The sequence below is a fragment of the Neopelma chrysocephalum genome, unplaced genomic scaffold (genome assembly GCF_003984885.1).
Source record: "Neopelma chrysocephalum unplaced genomic scaffold, ASM398488v2 Primary Assembly neopelma1_24, whole genome shotgun sequence".
In the NCBI taxonomy this organism is placed as follows: Eukaryota; Metazoa; Chordata; class Aves; order Passeriformes; family Pipridae; genus Neopelma; species Neopelma chrysocephalum.
The window spans coordinates 2,929,845-2,942,592 of NW_020897693.1; the positions used below are offsets into that span (position 1 = coordinate 2,929,845).

The 12,748-nt window shown below is 42.9% G+C and overlaps 1 long non-coding RNA gene across 2 annotated transcripts; it reads right to left on the reverse strand.

Annotated features, from left to right (window-relative positions):
- Window positions 1-2,105: 2,105 nt before the first annotated feature.
- LOC113975709 lies at window positions 2,106-6,403 on the reverse strand. Of its 2 annotated transcripts, none has more exons than XR_003536898.1 (4): window positions 5,932-6,403; window positions 4,786-4,858; window positions 3,096-3,171; window positions 2,106-2,286 (listed from the first exon to the last, which is right to left on the reverse strand). It is a non-coding gene; the product is annotated as an uncharacterized LOC113975709 (long non-coding RNA). The 2 variants fall into 2 exon arrangements; XR_003536895.1 differs by having other exon boundaries at window positions 3,073-3,171.
- Between the last annotated feature and the right edge of the window lie 6,345 nt (window positions 6,404-12,748).

Genomic DNA, 12,748 nt, shown 5'->3' on the forward strand with positions numbered 1-12,748 from the left:
GCTTATGCTTACAGGTACCTGAGAAACCTCCTGTTACTGACTGGCTGCTGCAGTGTTGACTTCAAATGCTGCGTCTCCTTCGTACAATCTGATTTGAATGAATAGGGGAAATGGCAGGTAGAGTTCTGTGAGACCAGTGGCAGAATGGGTCAAGATGTCATGCAAAGACTGTGTACTCAGTCACCAAGTGCCCTTGGGTGAAGCTTTTTCCCTCCCCTCACATGAATTGCCAGGTCCTTGTAGCTTTGTCGGTGCTGCTTTTTATCTGGAATGATGTTGGCCAGAGAGCAGAGGTTCACAGCAGATCCAGGCTCAGTTCAGGGGGGCGGGATCTCCTGAGGGGCATATCTATAGCCTGGAACAGCTACTCAGATGTTGTATCTTCAAAAGCAAACCAGAAATGGTATCTGCAGCTGAGCTCTGAGCTGCAACAGGAAAGGAAAGCTGTAGCAGAGCTAGAGCTGCAGACATCAGGGTTTAACTGTAATCTAAAGGAGACTCGATCAATATGGCCTTAAAGGTTCTGCACCGTGGTTCTACAGCTGCTTCCAGGACAAGATATCCAAGGAAGTTTGCCAATCCTTCAGAAATAGCTGCATTTGTTACTTAGTAAGATACAGACCACTTCCAGTATCTCCCTGGATCCTCTCCTATCCAGGCATTCCAGAATAAGCTTCTCTTCTAAGTAACCAAGAAATCTCTGAAACAGAATCAGGCCTTTACCTCTGAGAGTCGGGGACTGAGTAAGACTCCTGAGGTAGGAGTTCCTTGAATAATGTGGCTTTTAAGTGGTGATGTAAAGGGACACAGGCTCGTCTGGATTCAATTTAGAGAGCGCCCACATCCCTTTCCTTTAACGGAGGGGAGTTGGAGACCAGGGAACTGTTATTTTTAATGAGTTGACGAGGCAGCCATGGCAACAGTTACACTTGGCATAAATACATGGCCAGAGTGAGGAAAGCAGCCATCTGAGTGGGATTTTTATCTTCAAATATTTTGCAGTTTAGAACAACGTCAGTCTTACATTTAGTTTTTGTTTATGTTCACAGTGGAAGTGTCTGAAGGATCTGATGTGTGAAGTATTCACACAATTTTGTTATCTAAGCAGCTATGCAAAACACTTGAGTTTGTGAAACAAAAAGGGATCTTTAACTGGTTTGATAAAGTGTGTGGAGGATGAAGTTTATAGAGTTTGTTCTGTTAGAAAATGGATGGTTTTTAAGGACAACGTGAAATTGGAGAAGCGAAGGGTAAATTAGCAAGAACGTGGAGTTAAAACTGCAATACAGGTGAAGGCTTGGTCTGCATTTCTGTGGTGATTTTGTTAAACCCTGTAAGAAATGATTGCATGTTCATAGGCAGTTGAAGATTTAATCACTTTGGAGTGTAGAATGCTGGGTGACTGGCCTTTCCTGGAGAGGAACCTTGCAGATTTGAATTAAATGTTCACAACAATGCTAAATTATACAACCTTAGAGTTCAGTGTGGTAGAGGCTTGATTTCTGCTCTGAGCCGGGGCTGTCATCTGCCTCAGCTCAGGGGCCCATGGTATCTACTGAAAATACATTTCATTGGAATTGGTCCCCTAACATTTCTCCCATATAACAGTCAAGTTACAAACCCAAAGTCTAACACACTTTTGTATTGGGAATTTGCCTTCTGGAGCAATGAACTGTGCAGATTCCTGTGGTGCTGCACTGCCACTGTTATTCAGGATAGGTGACATCACCCAAATCTAAGGCTGGAGAACCCAATCCCAGCTGCTCCTTTGGAAAGCAATTGCCTCCACAGCAGAGTCACAAACAAGGCATGAGGCACATGCTTAGGCCAGCTCTGCATTCTTTCACAGAGGCATAAAGCACAGGAAGGACCTAAGGCCTTGGGCTTTTCTATATTATTTTAAGCTTAGGTGGTTTGCTGAGTTAATATTTCCGTTTCTGGGTAACCGAAGAAGCATCAATACTAATCCCCCTTCCCCGTATTGACAACAAACCAGGAACCATCCTGGGGTACAGCTGACATCCTAACCTTAAACAGCCCCGTGAGCCAAGCTGGGAGGTGCAGGGCTCTCTCACTTCCATACAAAGAACACTTCTGAAGCAGGGAGAGCCCCGGCCAGGCTGCTGGAGGAGACAAAGCTGTGAGGGGCAGGGTAGGTGCACTGCACTTTTGGGCTGTAGATAAATGATCAACTGCTGTGTTGATCAACTTGATCAACACAGCAGTTTCATTTCCTGCTCCAGCGAACGTTTCCATGGTGACCTCCAATTTCCCATAGTTTTCCATCTATAGAATTGATGCAATTTAATTTTCAAGACCGTGAAGTATTTAGCTATGATGAAAGGCCATTCATAAATTCCTTGAGATGAATATGTCAGTAGATAAACAGTGGGAGTAAGGACCATAATGCAGTAACACCCCAAAACCCCCTCCCTTTCCCTGCAGGTTGGCACATTCCTGCAGAGGCCCACTGGAATCCACTGGGAGTGATTGCAGCAATTCAGGGGCTGGAATGTCTCTGATAAAATACATCAGTTATATAAGTACAGAATAGGCTATTCTATCAGCTATCCTTATGGAATTGCCAGTGCAAATTCCATAGTAACCTTCATAAAGGGCTGAAGGAGAACTCAGTCCAGAAGTGGGCCAACACGGGAATAATTTGCTGTTTTGCTTCTCCTTGAATACTCTACACACTTAATCTGGTTTGTAAGGGGAAATGTTATTGATTCAAACTCTTCCTTTCCCTCTTACTTTAGAAACAAGCTGCTCCTTGGATCACACGTAAATCTAGGCAACACTGTTATTTCTGACATCCTATGAGCTTTGGATTTCATCTTTAAATAAGGCACATTCAAGACACTAAATGATCGAGTTGAATCCTGGTAATACAGCTGTTACCTGTGCAATAAAGCACATAACCAGCAGCTGAGGAATCAGACCCTGGAAGCACTTACTGGGCTTCCCACAGAACCCAGTGCAGGCACTGGAACAGCTCAGGCTTGCACGTGTCAGGCTGAGACCTCTGTGACACCAGCACTGCACCGATGAAGGTAAACACTGTGCACTCACCCCAGAGCCTCTGAGAGCTCCACCTTGACTTCCCAGACACTTTGCTCAGTACTTCACAGATCCACAAGAAGTAATCCTTAAATTTAGGAAGGAAATTTCCTGTGAAGGAAACTTGCTGTTGGTATTCGCTGAAGTAGCAAACCTAAAATACAATGTGGAAAAAAACCTCTACATGTAACAAAAAAATCTCATAAAAGCAAACATAAAAAGGGAACTGGTAAATGGATGTCATGCCTGTTTGTGGTAATCTCCCTTTCAGTTCCTCAGTGTGATCAAGGTTCATGTAAACTTGATCCTACTGGATTGTTCTTGGGAGGAGAGAGAGGAGAAAATTGCATCTAAATTGGAAACTAATTCAAATGAATAACAAAGAAAACATCTGAGCTACTGTTGTGCTGTGTGGGATTCCTCACTTAACTATCCAAATGCTGAGTGTCTAGACAGCTGTACACTCGTCAGGCAACAGAGAGAAACAGGTTCCTCATAGTGACTCATCCCACCTACCTTAAATTATTACCTTGGGAGGGGATGATTTGCCCTCTGGGGGTGCCAGTCCATGGGCCTGTACAAGGTGTCTAGACTGCTAATTTTTAGATGTCTGAAGATAACTAAAATTCACCTGAATCACCTGGCCATATAACACTGAAATAAAACGTGCCATAATTCTGTATTAACACACAATTGTACTGCACACACACTGCTGTCCATGTTCTGCCAGGACTGGGCACATCCATGTTGTGACACCTGCTGAGGGCACAGCACAACTGTCCCAGAAAAGCAGTAGCATTAACAGGTGCCTCTCGGTTCATCAAGGCTAAGTTTTAAATAGATAGGTTGTGTTTTGAGAGGACATTGAAACCCAGTCCCAAACTGCATTGGGGGAACAAGCTAAACCTCCTGCTCCCAGCAGTGTTCTAGAAATGCCAATGTCTAGAGATCTGGAATTGCTAGAAGTTCGAATCCTTTGCACTACTCCACTGATTTTCTATTACTTTAATCATTACAAATTTACACTTTATTTCCTGTTTAAATGAATTCATTTCAACTTTTAGTCTATGAATCTTGTCTTGCTTGTGTTGGCAGATGAAAATTTAGGAATGTGATTGACTCAACCCTAAATTTCTCTCCTTTTTTTTCCTGATTGACAGTATTAGATTGATTCATCTTTGGAAATGAAATTTGAAAACCAACATGGGAATTTTCTCTATATAGCACCTACGGTAACCCATTTCATTACCTTTTTAAATTTAGATATGTGACCTGTAAGATCTGATGCAGGAAATACAGCTGTATGGGGGAAAAAAAGACAGCAATACACATCATGAAAATCTTGAGCAAAACATCTCCCAAGGTCTCTAAAATTAATATTTTTAAATATCGCCTTTCAAATGCTGATTTTATCAGACCGGTAATCATTATATACAGATTTATTTTGTCTTTTTGTTTTTCCTTCTTGATTTTTCTACTTCTAGAGACTTCAGGAGTTTTTCCAAAACATTGTGTTCTCACATCTATAACCCACATTCCTTCCCCTTCTCTCCTTTGCTCTATCCAAGGGTTTCTGCCTTTCAGCCCCACGTGTCAGCCCCTCACACCCCCTGCAGCCTCTTCAGCTGCTGCTGCCCGTACTGTGAGCCCAGGGGAGACAACTATTGTGAAATCTGGAACCACCAGAAAGGAAAAGAAATGCACATGTGCTTCTCCACTCATCACCTTGTAGATGTGCAATCTCCCTCCTCATTTTCCATCTTAACCATTCGAAGATGTGAGACAAGTCCAGCGAAACCTAAACCCAGAAGGTTTGAATTAGAAATCTTGACACATAGTAAATTGTGTTTGTTTTGATTTGCTTTTCCAGTTTTGTATCTCTGGGGGACTGTCCTTCAGACATCCAGACTTTTCACTGCAGCCACAAGGGCTGAACCCTTAAAACAGCAAACAATCCAACAGAAAACCCCAATCAAGAACAACAAAACAGAAAACCCCAAAACACTGAACAGTGTTAGTTCTTCTCATTCTTGCAGGTGAGGTTTAGCAAAAGCATCAGGTAAAACAAGAATTGGGATCAAACAAGGTGGCAATACTGGATACAGAAGCTTGATGCTCTTCTTCTCAGGTACAACTGTTTTAATCAAAAATAACTTCTATGAAGCAGACAGTAAATAAAGAAGTCTTGTAATCTGACAAAATTCACTAGATTTATCAGTATATTGATACCTTTTAATTAAGACACTTACTTGCCTTTAAATTTAGATTTGTCCTCCCCTGCTTCTTTTCATGCTCTACACGACTGTTTTCCAAGATAACTTTCTTCATCATTCCGTGCAGCCCCTGAGCTACTTAGAGCACACAGAAGGAAGTACATGCCTCATGCTGATTGCCACTTCCAGCAGAGAGATGCAAACCAGAAGGGTTTCTGCTTTCACAAAAAGAAATGTACTGGCTATGGAATAACCAGCCCTGCTGAGCCTTTTCTCCTGTACCCCAAAGTTGTAACACTAGCTCATTTTAGTCATGTCAGATTTACTAATTTTTAAAAAGAGATCATAAAAATGCATCCTCTGAACTATTAATAGAAGCAATGTCTGCATTTGTAGCAATTAACAGCATCATAAGACAGCTGACCAGGGAGTTGACAACAAAGATCATTACAATTGGGCATTAAACTAAACCAAACTGGAAGGCAGAGGGAAGGATACTAAATATTAGGATAAAACCACAAAAGTCTAGGGAGATACAATCATTGGACTGCATTTAATGCAGTTCTGGTTCACTCATTGTGAGATCTGTGAGCCTGCAGGTTTGTCAAGGGAAACATTTCCAGGCAACCCCCAGAACAGAATCTCTGTCAGGACCTACCAGGTGTTTGAAGGCAGAGCATTCTTGGTGTGAAGTTCCCACCTCTCTGTTCACCTCTAGGTTTTCTTCTTTTAAACTGTCTCAGTCATGGCTGCACCCTTTTCTCTTGAAAATGCTGCTTCTGGTCATGAGCTTCTGCCCAGGATTCCTCCACCTCTGCTAAGGGTGCAGCACAGACCTGCTTCCCACTGGGAAGTGCACAGCTTTGGCCTCAGCTGCAGGACATCCAACAGAGGAGATGTTCTATAACCCAGCCTCAAGCACAACTCAAACACTGAGCACAGGTTCTGCTTAGTTGGGCAGCTCCTTCCAGAAATTCTGAAAGAAACATCTGACCTGGAAGGTTTGTCCTGTCCCTGCTGTCAGGGAATGCCGTTACTTAGGTGTGATGGGAACCCTTTGCACCAGCCACCTCCGAAGGGATTCGGAGCCCTGCCGGTGCCAATACCAGAGGAACTGGAACTGAGTTCCCTCAGGCACCAGCTGTGCTTCAGGCACAGGGAAGTTTCTTCTCTTTCCCCTATACACTAGAAAAGCTCACTACTCTCACAGAAGTATCACACACTAAATTAGCTCAGTCTCCCAGTGATTCACAAGTTGGTCACTTATCCGGATTTCTGGATTTTGAGAGGATTTTTTGTGGGTTTTTGGTTCTGCATCCCACACTCACCCTCGCTCCCACCACCGATGATTGCTCTGTGGTTGTTTTGGTTTTGTTTTTTTTAAACAAATCATCACAGGGAAGTTTTCCCAAACAAAACAAATGCATGTGATTATTTGGCAACCTCAGGGATTGTGCAACTACAACCACAGCCTGTGCTGAAGCTCTCCTGGAGATATGGATTAATTGCCCACAGAAAATACTCAGTAAAAGCAAAGCAGCTTTATAGCAGTTTACTTAAGGCAGGAATTGAATCAAGGCCTGCCTGGCCAAAACCCAGCCCCTCAACATGGGGATCAACAACAAAGATCGGCTTTTAGCAGTAAAGGTTTAATTCTGTAAGACAATTCTGGCCCTAATTTGTTTGCAAGTCATACTCTTGGCCAGGCCCTTCAACCTTTCTAATAGTAAAGTTATGTGTTTATAACCTTCTCTTTTTAAATTAAACCATTCAAAACCAAAATCAGATCATTTTCACTACTTTGTATTATGAAGGTGGAGAAAGAGGCTGTGGTTCTATTACTAATCAAGCAACAACATTTGCCATTTTATAATCAACTTATGCTCCAAGGACCTTGTAGATCAGACAAAACTCCTGTACAACTCAGTAAGAAATCACCCTGGCACAAAACAGCTTCAATTCGCTTTGAGTCACACAAACTGTGAAAGGGGAAAAATGATTGCTCCTTGGCAGATCGGTGCCAATGAGAACAGGACACGTGAAATTCAGTCCTCCTGACTGTGGTGGGTTGACCCTGGCTGGACACAAAGTACCCACCAAAGCCGCTCTCTCACTCCCCTCTGCAACTGGACAGAGGAAAGAAAATACAGCTAAAGGTTCATGAGTTGATATAAGGACCAGGAGAGATCACTCACCGATTACTGTCATGGGCAAAACAGACTCAGAGTGGGGATATTAATTAAATTTATTACTGACAAATTCAGAGGAAGATAATGAAAGATAAAATAAAACTTAAAAACACCTTCCCCCCCACCCCTTCCTTCTTCCCAAGTTCTACCTCCACCCCCCTGGCAGCGCAAGGAGATGGGAATGGGGGTCATGGTCAGTTCATCCCAGGTTGTTTCTGCCACTGCTCAGGGAGAGGGTCCCTTCCCTGCTCCCGTGGGGTCCCTCCCACAGGAGACAGTCCTTAATGAACCTCTCCAGTGTGAGTCCATCCCATGGGCAACTGTTCTTCACAAACTGCTGCCACGTGGGTCATTTTTCCAAGGGGTACAGTCCTTCAGGCACAGGCTGCCCTGGTGTGGGTCACAGGGCCACAAGTCCTACAGGAAAACCTGCTCCAGTGTTGGGTTCCCTCTCCACGGGTCAGCAGGTCCCTGCCAGGACCTTGCTCCAGCATGGGCCTCCCACAGGGTCACAGCCTCCTCTGGGCATCCAACTGCTCTGGCGTGGGCTTCTCCATGGGCTGCAGGTGAATGTCTGCACCCCGATGGTTCTCCATGGGCTGCAGGGGCACAGCTGCCACACCATGGGCTGCACCACGGGCTGCAGGGGAACCTCAGCTCCAGGGCCTGGAGCACCTCCTCTCCCTCCTTCTGCATTGACCTGGGGGTCTGCAGGGCTGTTCACATGTTCTCACTCTGCTCTTCTCTGGCTGCAATTTTTATCTGCCCAATAACTTTTTTTCTTTCTTAAATATGTTATCCCAGAGGCATTACTGTCATTCCTGGTTGGCTTAGCCTTGCCCAGCAGCAGGTCCATCCTGGGGCTGGTTGGCATTGGCTCTGTCAGACGTGGGGGAAACTTCTGGCAGCTTCTCACAGAAGCCACCCCTGTAGCCCCCCCCACTACCAAAACCTGGCCACAGAAACCCAACAGGCTGATGGACAATTTGGATCCCACCTCTTTGCCTACTACGCTTTCTTACACATCTCTTAGAACCGAAATCAAAGACAAAAATGTACAAGAACAGTAAGAAACACAACATCCCTTCTGCTGGAGTAAAGCAACAGGGCATTCTGCAAAAGTACAGTTGGGCAAGGTGAGTGTCTCTTGGGGCTTTAATTACTAATAGGTGAGTGCAGAGCAAAAGGTAACCAAAGTAGAAGATCGAAGTTAGAAATACAGAGAACCAAGTAATTAAGGATCAAGACTATAAATAATGTCTATTTTAAGCGCTAATCTGACACATAATTATTTTTTCATTCCTTCCTTACCCCTTCCAGTAATACCATTCTGTTTATATGGCAACACCTTATAGCCATAACTCAGCTAATGCCTGTACAAACCTTGAGCAACCCAGACTGCAGAAAGAAACAGGGAATGCTCCAAGAGTTATGAGTTAAGCCTCCTGCAGTATGTGCCTGTTTCCCTGATGCAGTGACCATAAAAGAGCTGCATGAAGATGAGAGGAACTTGTCTATGTGAACACCAGGCAGAAAGCCCAGTGCACCCAGGTATCCACCCAGGGCAATGCCTGTTCCTGTCTAACCAGCACAGTCTTCATCCACAAGGAACATTTAACAGAAATTCAGCTTTAACTGATAATAATCTGAAAGAGAAAATCTGACCAGAAGTAGCAGCTCTGGCATTGAAAGAAATATTCCAACTTGTAGCTTCTCAGGAGAGTGAACAAGTACTGGTGTTAGGACATCACCAAAAGCAGCCAAATACACCCCAGGAGCAGCCCATACCCACCATTAAGCACGAGTATCCTTAACAAGGATGTCCCTGCTGCAGTTCAGAAATACACATGCTGGAGGTTAAAAACATATGGACCTGGAAAGCCAAGATCACTTTGACTAAAGTCACCAGCTTGAATTTGTGCATGAACATGCCTCGTTCCTGCAAACCCAAATGAGACATAATTCCCTCTTTCCTTTTTAGTACAAGAAAATAGCTGCTGACAATAATTCTTCCTCTCCAGCTGGTCCGGGACAGCTTCCCACAAGAAAAAAGAATGTTACCTTTTGCTTAGACAGATTCCCATGAGAATGAGACATGTACTAGAATAATTTAGCACAGCATAAAAAATAGACAGAAGAGCCTGTTTAGAGCAGTTCAAACTCTATTGAAAGCTGGAACAAAACAATTATCTGTCTTTAAAGACTGGAGATGGGTGAAGGGACATTTCATATTCTCTGAGGCATCTTCAAAAATGGTAGTAAACTGTCATCAGTGCAAGGCAAGACTGGTATTTATTAGTATTAGCCCTGCTTAGAGGCATCTGTTGGTTCAGCAGTGCCTGTATAGCCAGAACCTTCAGGTGCAAAGGTGAGAAGACTCCAAGAACCATTTCCTCTGAACAGATTTGTGGAACCAGACAGAGGGAATATAGCATTGCATGAGGTTCTTCTTAAACTACAACCTCCTCTGTCCTAGTGGTACAGAATGAGCAGCCAGCAAAGACTAAGCTCTCTACTACTACCTGTGTGTCCTAAATTAGCAGCTCACTTCTGCATTAGCAAAACAGTCTAAACCAGACATTCCAGACTGTATCTGTCACTGAAGATATACTGTGTAACCCAGGCAACTGCACCTTTGACAGGAGGCCCTAAAAACCAGAGTGGACCCACCATACTCCTCCATGAGTCCAAGAATCCTTTAGCTGTTGCAATTAGCACATGGGACTTGCACAGCCTTAAAGAGAGGCAAGATTTTTCTGCTAAGAACTCTGAAGGGCTCAAAAATGTTTTAAGAGCCAGAGCATTGCCTGGACCCTTCCAAGACAACAGAAAACACCGCAAAGTCACTGCCACTGATACTCTCAGGTGCCAAACAAGAACCTGTTCCTTCAGCTAAAGCTGGGTATTTGTATTTTAATCACCGTGGGTGGGAAGGTGTGAAATCCTTGTATGCTACTGAGCCAAAGAGCACTTATGGAGTTCAGGGAACACTACAACAGTGTTGGGGGCATCTCCTAACAGGCAGATACAGGGACACGTGTAAGATAAGGATGACACATATTTAGAAGGAGCCATATGGACTCTTTAGCTTTTATCATTTCAAATGGAGCTGTAAGAGAACAGTAAACTCAGTCAAGGGTGCCAGTGACACTTTGCAGCCCAAACACTCAGCAAGTCCCAAGATCTGGAGGCTGCAGAGAAAGGGAAAGTTTTTGCCTAAGGCCAAAGGAAGAATTAAAAAGGGGTAGAGAACAACCCAGAGGCACTGGTCTATCCCTGGAATAAAATAAGCTTAATTCAAAGAACAACATAGCTACAATGAGCACTCTTAATTTCTCCAGCAGTTATGAACCAAAGGTGAAAACGACATTACAAGCTGCATGACTACACACCTGGACCTTCTATAGGTGCTGCCAAGACTAAAATACCCTGAAGTTTCAAGTATTTCTAGTAGAAGCCAGTTAGTTTGAGCAGATGCAGACCAAAATTCAGAGACAGGATAGAAATACTACACATTTTCACTATACTTACTTTGAATTTCTCTCCTAAGTATTCTCATATTTGTTATTCTCTTAGATTGCATCTCCAATTCAAATCCTCCTCTGTAGAGCAATTATAATATTTAGCTAAATAACAAAATACTATTATGAGTGGTAAGTACTATTAGCTATGAGAATAATGACTATTTGGTTACATACCCTTTTTCACATCCATTTTGTCAACTTCCTTTTTTGCCTCTATTAATACTGACTTTGTCCTTGCTGACTTCAGCTCCAGTTGTAGGAATTTTTCCAGGTAACTTGTGAAGTCAAGATTCATTTACTGTAAGGTAGCTACCACTACTGAACAAGTGGGTCATCAGAGAGCACTACACTGTAAGAGCAAATAAAACACAAAGTAGAGAAGAAACTTGCTCCAGAAAGCTTGCAAGTTTTAACAGAAGATGTCAATAGTATTAATTAACCCCCAATGTAAGTGTAAATCTGTGCAGAAGGAAAACATTGCTCTAAGCAGTGAAACATTTAACATGGAAAGCGACTTATTCCCAGAAAGTGACACTTCCTTATAGAAAGAACTGATATAATTTTAGCTGTCATGCTCCTACCATAGGTCTTGCCTTGTCCAAAGCATTCTTTGGCAATACATTCCAATATATTCCTGCACCTTGTTTCTATGTGGATAGATTACTGTGTTTTTCAGAGTTAAATTAGCAGAAGTGAATTACAAAGAGAATGATCAACATTACACACAGATACTTTGTTATTCAGCAGTGACAACTACTCCTTCCCACGAAGTACTGACCTGGAAAAGTTTTTGAAAGAGAAAAACTTGAATAGGTGGATTAAAAAAAACCCAAAAGCAAAAAAACCACCACATCAAACCCTCCCCCCAAAACCACACCCAACCCCACAACTTCAATTACTTTATTAAGTTATATTTGAAGTGTTTTGTGAAAGGCCAAATCTATAAACTTCAGGAATGAACATGCTGCTCACATGTGAGGAGAGCAAAATGCTAAGCTGCAACAGAGCTCAACAGAAAACACTTCCTACAGTCATGCAACTGTGGATGCAAAACAGAAACTAGGAATAAACCACTCCTCTAGCAAGGCAGTGTTACACTTCTAACCCCCTGTATTTTATCCTGGAATAGATTACTGCTATAAATAAAGGAATTTAATAGCTGCAAGCCAACCACCTACTTCAGAAGGCAAGGAATGCTGCCAAGAGAGAATTACAGCAACGTTATTCCACCACTGCACTTTGAAAAAACAAGCATTATAAAATATGAATTAAGCTGAAACACAGTTTTCAGTCCAATTACAGCAACACGTGACTTTTTATATAACCTTAATCCTCCCATTAACCGTCCTCATCAAAAGAATGAAATAAGAAAAACTGATTTGTGGTTGTTGGTGGGTTTTTTTCCTCCTCTTTTGCTTTGTAAAAGCAGAGAAGTAGCAAAGCAAAAGCATCCCCTGTCCCCTTTCTGTCCCTGTTGATTGGCCTCTTGTATATCACACAGTTCAAGGCATATTAAGTCATAACCTCTTCTTACGCAGGTCCTTTCTGTGGAGAGGGTAAAAAATACAAGTGTACCTCTCAGACAAGAGATGTATGAAAACCCCTGTTATTTTACACTTACTGAAAGTATTTCTCTCCAACCGGATGTTAGATCTGAACACCCACTCAGCACTTCATCTAGAGCTAAACTTTACCTACAGAAAACATATTTTTGCACAGTCAGCACCAAACAAGACCTTCAGAACTTTCATCAGAAGAAGAC